This window comes from Equus quagga, chromosome 4 (genome assembly GCF_021613505.1).
Source record: "Equus quagga isolate Etosha38 chromosome 4, UCLA_HA_Equagga_1.0, whole genome shotgun sequence".
In the NCBI taxonomy this organism is placed as follows: domain Eukaryota; kingdom Metazoa; phylum Chordata; class Mammalia; order Perissodactyla; family Equidae; genus Equus; species Equus quagga.
Window position 1 is genome coordinate 41,869,744 of NC_060270.1, and position 8,523 is coordinate 41,878,266.

General features: G+C 39.9%; 1 long non-coding RNA gene across 1 annotated transcript in view; it reads left to right on the top strand.

Annotated features, from left to right (window-relative positions):
- Positions 1-6,708, top strand: part of LOC124238573 (uncharacterized) — a 33,037-nt gene extending 26,329 nt beyond the window's left edge. Inside the window, exons 2-3 of the long non-coding RNA XR_006888330.1 lie at positions 5,350-5,472; positions 6,505-6,708. This is a non-coding gene — a long non-coding RNA (uncharacterized LOC124238573). The remainder of the gene's footprint in view (positions 1-5,349; positions 5,473-6,504) is intronic.
- The last annotated feature ends 1,815 nt before the right edge of the window (positions 6,709-8,523 follow it).

Genomic DNA, 8,523 nt, shown 5'->3' on the forward strand with positions numbered 1-8,523 from the left:
GATTCTTGATTATAAAATGCGCCTTTAGATGTTGTTCCAAAACTGTTGAGCAAGGTAAAAAAATTCTAATAATGCAAAATGTCAACCTGAAGCGAGGAACAAGAGAATATTTCCAAATGAGTCCTAAACAGTTTCATTCCTCTAACCCAGATCTATGCCCCAATTCAGCAGGAAGTAGCTAGATCGGTTGTTGCCCTGAATCCATCAAGAATAAGGAATGACCAAAGAATAGGGAGATTGAAACTGGCAAACAGTTAGCCACTGATGATTAAGTAGCTAGGAACTAAAGTTTTTTTTCCTTTCTTCAATTACTGATTATGACTTTTAGCTGTTTAACCCACCCATCGTTAACTGTACTCTTTAGGCAATATGCTATCTGACTTCCACTAGGTTCCTATAGATAACATCTCCCTGAAGCCTGAGTCACCATAGTAATGGGTGTTTGAGCTGTTCTTCAGGAATTAGAACCCCTTGTCCACTCCAGGCTTGTTGAGACCACCAGCTCATCAACTGGGCCCACGCAGATGTCCTATAGGCGACCTTTTGACATCAAAAGGCTAAAAACTCCACCCTCAGGTCATGCTCATGCTGCCATTTTGTGAGCATGTGTTCTGTGAAGAGACATGGAGTCTAACTGCACTTGCACAGATCATCAATTACCTCACCTCTTCTCACCTCCAATCACCTCTCTCCACATTTCAGACCACCTTGACCCCCTATCCCATAAATATCTCTGAGTCCCTATTTTTGGGAAGTGGACTTGAGACTCATGCTCTCTCTTCCTCAGGTGGCTGCCTTTCGATTAAAACCCTCTCTCTGCTACAATCTCGTTGTCTTGGTGTTTGGCTTTCCGGTTAGTGGGCAAAAACGAACCCAGCTTGGTAACAAATTCTACCACAGAAAGTGTCATGATTTCTTTAACCAGTCCCGTATTGATGGGTATTGGATTATTTGTAATCTTTTGCTATTACAAACAATGCAGCAATGGACTCTCCTCTACCTCCTTGTCTGTCTCAGTTGACTTTGTGGTGCCAGTTCCTTTTTTTCTTAAATTTTATTTTCCTCAAGATTTTATCCTTTTCTCTTGTCACAGTACTCACTGATCCTGGGAAATCATATTTGTCCTCATGGCTTTAATTCTCATCCATATGCTGATCATTTTACCCCTGTATTTCTAACCCACATCTCCCTCTTCATGTCCAGAACTATATATGAATTGCCTGCTGTATAATTCCATTGGGATGTTGGGAATGTCAGGTTTGATATGTGCTTAAATGGATCTCTTCCTATTCACCACTTCTATGCCCTATCAAATATGTTCTTCCTCAGTATCCTTTGCCTTGTTGACTGACACCACAAACTCCCAATTGCTCAAGGTAGAAAGTTGAGAAGAACCATGGCTCCTCCCTTCTCTTCAACATCTTCATCCAATCGGTTACCAAGTGTTGTTGATTCCACTTCTTATACGCTCTCAAATACCATTTTTGTTCCTACAGGCCAGTGGTTTTCAATGTGTGGTCCCTGGACCAGCAGCATTAGCATCACCTGGGAACTTACTAGAAATTCAATTTCTTGAATCCCACTTCAGAAATACTGAATAAGAAACTCTGAATAAGCCTCAGTTCATGGGTCCCAGTGTATTAACAAGCCCTCCAGGTGCTTTGGATGTATGCTGAAGCTTGAAAAGCATTCCTCCAGGCCCACTGCCACTTTCTTAGTTTAGCAATTGATTATCTTTTGTTCCTGGATGATTTCAGCTCCCACCTAAGTGGTTCCTGTCTCCACACTTGTTCCCCAGAAATCTCCGTACAGAAACCAGAGTCATGTTTCTGAAATGCAAATCTAACCATGTTATGTTGTGTTTAAAAGTCCTTGGAACTTTCAGGCAAGCTCAAACTCTCTGTAGTACGACATAATCCTCTGGCCTCTAACTTTCTTCTCTATATTCATCATCTCTCTTCAATCCCTTCTGTACACTCTAAAGACTAGCTTTGCTGAAACACTTGCAGTTCCCAAATGTGAGTCATGTTGTCTCTTCTCCATTTGTCCCTCAACCTGGCATGTTCTCATTTTCCCTTAGTCACCACCTCTCTTTTATTCCTCAGTTACATTGTTTAGTTCTCTTATTGGCTACCTTTCTCACTGTAAATAATTTCCCTAAACCTCTATTTCTTATCCCATCAGTGGTTGATGACTATGTGGCTAGAGCAGGTTCCTCTGCTGTGGTATGAGGGTCTCACCCTGGAGTGGGGATCCCGACTGGCATCTCCATGTAAATAGGCAAGGCATTTGCTTTGACAGGCTTCACTTTTGGGGAGTGAGGGGGAGGTGGTTGTCTGGCTCCTCATCAATATTTCCTGCTGTCGTTGATGATTTTGTACCCCCTAGGCTTGGTACACCCTAGGCTCTCACTGTGTTCTCCTAACTCCCTTTCCTCTGCCTAATGAGTCTTCCAGAGATTTGTGTAATTTGTATTATTTCCTGTCATGTAATTGCCCTCTCCCCACCACCCACTTTGAGTCTACTTTTGCAGTATTTTTTCAGTGGGGTTTCAGAAAGTACAAGATGTGTGTGTGTGTGTGTGTGTGTGTGAGAGAGAGAGAGAGAGAGAATCTTTCTTAAACTGGAAGTGCTGTGAATTTTTATTTTTATTTGAGTATAGGGAACACATTTTCACAATTATATTGTGTAGCTAGTAGCTGGTGGCTCACAGATTGTCGTTTGGTTGCTCATTCAGAACAATATATAGAGAAAAAAATGCACATGCAATCACTTAACTGTATTTGGTCAATGAAGTGTTTACATCCTGTTTGCATTCTTAATATCTTGATGTTTTCTTATCTTTTAGTAGTAGAGCACATTGCACAAGTATGGTTCATTGATATTTAGAAGTATTGTTTTAGCAATGTTCTAATTCTCTTAGCATCCTTTAGTTTATTAGGAGTTGCATAATGTGATATTATAGCATTCTTTTTCATTTACTGGCTAGAATACTTCTCTAAAGAGAAATATCCTCTTGTCCATTGTTTGGTTAAAACAGTAGTGCAGTTTGAGTAGTAAAGGCAGAATCAACACTTGGTTCATTTCCTTTATTTACGAATTTTCAAAACAGTGAGTTGGCTTCCTATCATCCTCCAAAAAGACCCATAAGTCATTTTTTCCCCCTTAAGTATTATTGGGAACTCAGGGGATTTAAATGAATTTGATGTGTTTTAATCCATTGCTTTTATTCTTCTTCTTTTTTTTTTTTTTTTGTGAGGAAGTTTGGCCCTGAGCTAACATCTGTTGCCAATCTTCCTCTTTTTTGCTTGAGGAAGATTGGCCCTGAGCTAGCATCTGTGCCATCTTCCTCTGTTTTCTGTGGGACGCTGCCACAGCGTGGCTTCACGAGCGGTGCTGGGTCCACTCCTGGGATCTGAACCTGCACACCGTGCACCACTCCCATCTTCACTGACACTGTGGCAGAATCTTGTCTGAGCCACTTTTGCCAGCCTTGGGTCCTGCTGTTTCTGCACTAAATAAATATTTCCTTGCCACAGGATTCTCCAGCAAAGGTACCATCATTCAGGAGGAAGCAACTCATTACACATATCCTGTCCTATAAGCGACCTGAATTGCAAATTACATTGCTTCTCTTTTAAAACCGTCAAGCTTCTCTGACTATATATTGTCCCCATCATCACTGTTAAGAATTATTCCCCCCAAAAAGATATATTGAAGTAATAACCCCAATATCTCAGAATGTGACCTTATTTGGAAATATGATCATTGCAGATGTAACTAATTAAGTTAAATGAGGTCGTACTAGCATAGGGTGGGCCCTTAATCCAGATAAGGCATTGCTATAAGAAGAAGGAAAATGATGTGAAGAGAGATACACAGGGAGAGTGCCGTGTGGCCACAGAGGAAGAGATCAGAGTGATGGAGCTGCAAGCTAAGGAATGCCAACAATTGATGGCCATCCCCAGAAGCTAAGAAGAGGCAAGGGAGGATTCCGTCCAGAGTCGCCGAGACAGAACAGCCCTCTCACATCTTGATTTTGAACTTGTAGCCTCCAGAACTGTGAGAGAACACATTTCTGTAGTTTGAAGCCACCCAGTTTGTGGTCCTTTGTTACAGCAGCCCTAGGCAACTAAGACAATCATGTTCACCACTAAGGTGCTACATGAACCAGTCTAGTTACTGAGTCAATAATAGAAGGTGTTTTTAAACATGGTGGATTTGTTTTGCTTTTTTTTGGTTTTAAGATTAAAAAAGAAATTGTTAGCATTTTTTAGTTTGCACTTAGCACAGAATATCATAGAATTTGGTTCAAATCCTCATTTAACTGATGGAGAAAATGAAGGAAAGTGGTTTGCCCAGGATCATACAGGCATTATGTAGAAGAAACAGGACCAGAACTCAGATCTCTGGTTGCATAGTTCAATGCTTTTTCCATTACATACATTTGAACAATTTCAGTTATTTTCAAGTTCCTTTTAGCTCTGGAGTCTTTCTCTTTGCCTCTTTCTTTTTATCTTTGCAGTGAAATTTTAATAACAGGCAATGCAGTGTGCTTAGTCAACGGAGTATAGAGTGGAGCTCAGAGGACAGTCCAGCCTCATGTCCCAAATAAATCCTTTTACTATATTCACACTGATTCAGTGAAGGTGGATTTTGGTTTTATTTGAGTAGCTTTATAATCCTCTATGTCTCTAGAGGTCAGTGTGGCTTAAAGAAACTTTGTTTCAAACTATATTCAGTTAAAATTTAATTCAAGGCACTTTAATCAAAGGTGACAATAAAATAGTGGCCCACGGAAAGAGAAATTAATTCAGAATACTGCATACTATAAACATTAACATATACAATAATATTGATTTTGGCGCATGGAACTTTTCACTGAACCTGTAGACCTTAATATTCTTGGAAGTAATTGAATTAATTCCTATACTTTTTTTTTTTTTTTTTGCAGGGAAAGATTTGCCCTGAGCTAACATCTGTTGCCAGTCTTCCTCTTATTTTTTTTTCCTTCCCCAAAGCCCCAGTACATGATTGTATATCTTAGTTGTAAGTCATTCTAATTCTTCTGTGTAAGCCACCACCACAGCATGGCAACTGACAGACAGGTGATGTGAGTCCACGACCAAGAAGTGAACCTGGGCCACCAAAGCGGTGCGCGCTGAACTTTAACCACTAGGTCATCAGGGCTGGCTCTAATTCCTATATTTTTTAAAGTGTAAAATATTATCATTTTTGCTTAAAAATATATAACTCAATCATTCTAAATTCCTTTCAGAAAGAGATGTTTGTACTTCTATTGAAGGCTGTTGGAATGAACATTTGTGACTGGTCATATTATTCCTCTAGGATGACACTTTGAAGCAGTTAGATGTCTTCGTCATCATATGGCATCTAATGAAGAAGAGGCCCAGGGAGCTACTTGGGATGGAGAATTTCCATGGGGAAAGCGGGATGTTGTCGAAGATTCTAGTAAATCTCTGTGGCAATTATTAGTTTTATTATTCACCAGAGCCTTCAAAATTCTTTTCCTCTCCGTTTCCTTCTTCCTCACTCTTTCTTTTCTTTGTCTGTTGGGATGGGGGTAAGGGCAAATTGTTAACAGAACAATAGATTTTGTCCCATTAATTAAGAAATCTTAGATGAATTTGCCTATTGAAGTGCTTTTCAATGAGCAAATAGTAATGTTGAGACAAGGAGAGGAGAGGAAGGGGGACTTATGTTTACTGAGAGTCTCCTTAGGGCCAGCCATCTGCTAAGAGAGCAGGTGCCCCCACTCCTGCCACAACTTGAACAGTTCTGCTGTTAGTTTTTCCCTTTATTGAGGTTCCACAGATGATTTTACTTGTAGAAAGCTTCCTATTGCTAAGACTTTAAAAACACTGTATAGCAGATTAGAGACAATAAACTATAAGTAGATTAAGGAGTACTGACTAGAAGATGCAAATGTGGTGGAGGCAATGGGAGCAGTAGCTAAAAGTCTGACTACAGGGCAAGAGAAAGAAAACAAAAAGTGGACCAAGAACTCCCTATTCATAGTGGTCTGGGCCCTTTTAGTGTGCAGGGAAATGACTCTGCATACCTCAGGAGCTCCTAAGGATATTATTGTCATTCTCATCAGTCAACATTTATCGAACGCTTATAGTGTGCTGGGCACTGTTCTAGTAGCAGGGGATACTAATAAATATTTAGTGCAGATTCTGCCTTAAAGTTTAGTGGGTGTGGAAAGGAAATATATTAAGAGACAGAAAAAAAATCACCCAAGTTAACACAGTCTATGTAGTACCAGAAAGTAATAGAAAAGATCAGAGGAGGGAGGAATTATGAGAGTTGGAATTGTCAAGAAAGGAGTCACAAGCAAGTATGATAGGTACTGATAGCTATTTATCAAACCCATTTGCTCTTATTCCTGGGCCCATAGCCTCCCTTGAAATTTTAGGAGTGGCCATGTAAATAAATTCTAACTAATGGAGTATTAACAGCCATGATGTGTGCCATTTTCAGGCCTCGTCTATAAAATCCTCCTCTATGTGATCCTGCAAGCACTTTCTCTATCTGCAGCAGCAACACTGGAAGCCAAGTGTTAAAGATGGCAGAGCTATCAGAAGGAAGGAGCCTGGCTTCCTCGGTGCCTGAATCATCACTTGGAGGAGAGCCACCTGACAATCGAGAACACCCAATTTGGGCTTTATGAGAGCAAGAAATAAACTTCTATTGTGTTAAACTGCGGAGATTTTGGTGTTTTTCTGTCATAGTAGCTTATGTGACCTAAATAATATGGAAAGTGAGACTGGAACAGAATGTTAAAGAGTGTTCAGGGATTTGTAGGATGTAGATAATTATGGAAGATACTGAGGGGGTTTGAGGCAGGAAGAATGAAATGAGCAATGTCATGGGGGAAGGGAATGCAACACAATTGGCTGAAATGGAATATTAAATAAGGGCGTCACAGAATTAGGTAGCCACATCAGCTTATAGAGGCTAAGGAGTTTGGATCTGACTTTATTGATGAGGCTGCAATTGGAAAGATACAGATAAATAATATTAAAGCTTTGGATAGTGAAGGTTTTGTTGTTTCAGTAGCGGTTGAAGGATATTCTAGGAAGATTAATCTAGTGTCAGTGTAATGAATGGATTAGTTGCCGATGAGGTCAGAGTGAAGTCAGAGAGATTTTCTAGGAGACTGTGGGTGATCACCTGGATTGGGTGATTGGTGGTAGAAGGGATCAAAGCAAAGGCTGAATGGCTGCGGCGTTAAGTATGAAGGTCAATGAGTAGCTGTGGGAGAGCTGAGAAAGGAAAGAAGGAACATAACTTCCGGGTCTCTATGTTAGCTCAGAACAGTGAGCAACGCTTGCAATTATGAACTTGGGGCACAATAAAAAAGTGTAAGCTTTATTATTGTCTTTAGGAAAGCAAGATAGTAGACAATATGTTCTAGGAAGATTATTATCACAATAGTTAACATAAAAAAAAGTCAGCATACACCATGCTCACAAATCCATTTTATCTTCCTGGGCATTCAGAAAGACTACATTTCCCAGCCTTCCTTCAGCCAAGTGAAAACATGCAGCTGAGTTCTAGCCAAAGGAATATGGAGACAAATGGCATATTCTGGGTCTATCCATAAAACCCTGCGTTTGATTTCCTAGGGTCTCTTCTTCTGTGGCAATCTTGGAGGCCACGTTTTCCAAACGATGAGCTGCAATAATGGAAAAATCCTGGACCCTTTAGACACCACTTGGATGAGAGCTTTCCAGTATTGTGACCCAACCACATTAAACCATGACTGGAGAGAGAAATGAATCTTTACTGTTTTAACCATGGAGATTTTAGGGTGTATTTATTTTAGCAGCATAGCTAGTGTGTATCTTTCTGAATTACACATAACACTTAGTCATTCAGCAAACTTTTATTGAGCATCTAATATGTTCAAGGGATGGATTGGCCCTAAAATCAAACTTTATTCATAATATCTCTTGGTGAAATATTCCCATGACAGCACTGTTTCAACAGCTTTTTTTTTTTTTTTAAAGATTTTATTTTTCCTTTTTCTCCCAAAGCCCCCGGTACGTAGTTGTGTATTTTGAGTTGTGGTATATGGGATGCCACCTCAGCATGGCTTGAAGAGTGGTAGCCATGTCTGTGCCCAGAATTTGAACTGGCAAAACCCTGGGCTGCTGAAGTGGAGCACGGGAATTTAACCACTCAGCCATGGGGCTGGACCCTCAATAGGTTTTTTATAACCTAGAAATTCATTAAAATTTTGAAGTCATCCACCTCCTGTTTACTCTCATCCTCCCAGTCTTTGAATCTTAGTTATTAAATTCTGGACTTTGTGTCACTTATTTAAAAGAGAGTTGACAGTGTATTTTGACTCTCCTTTTATTAAATTCCTTTTTGACAAGATTTCTATTAAAGAGGTGAGAGAGACTTAAAATAAGGAAAACTTATTTCTCAAGATCTTGCCTGAGATAGATTTGGGGATGTTGACACAGTTTAGAGCCTCTTTTATTTTTCCTT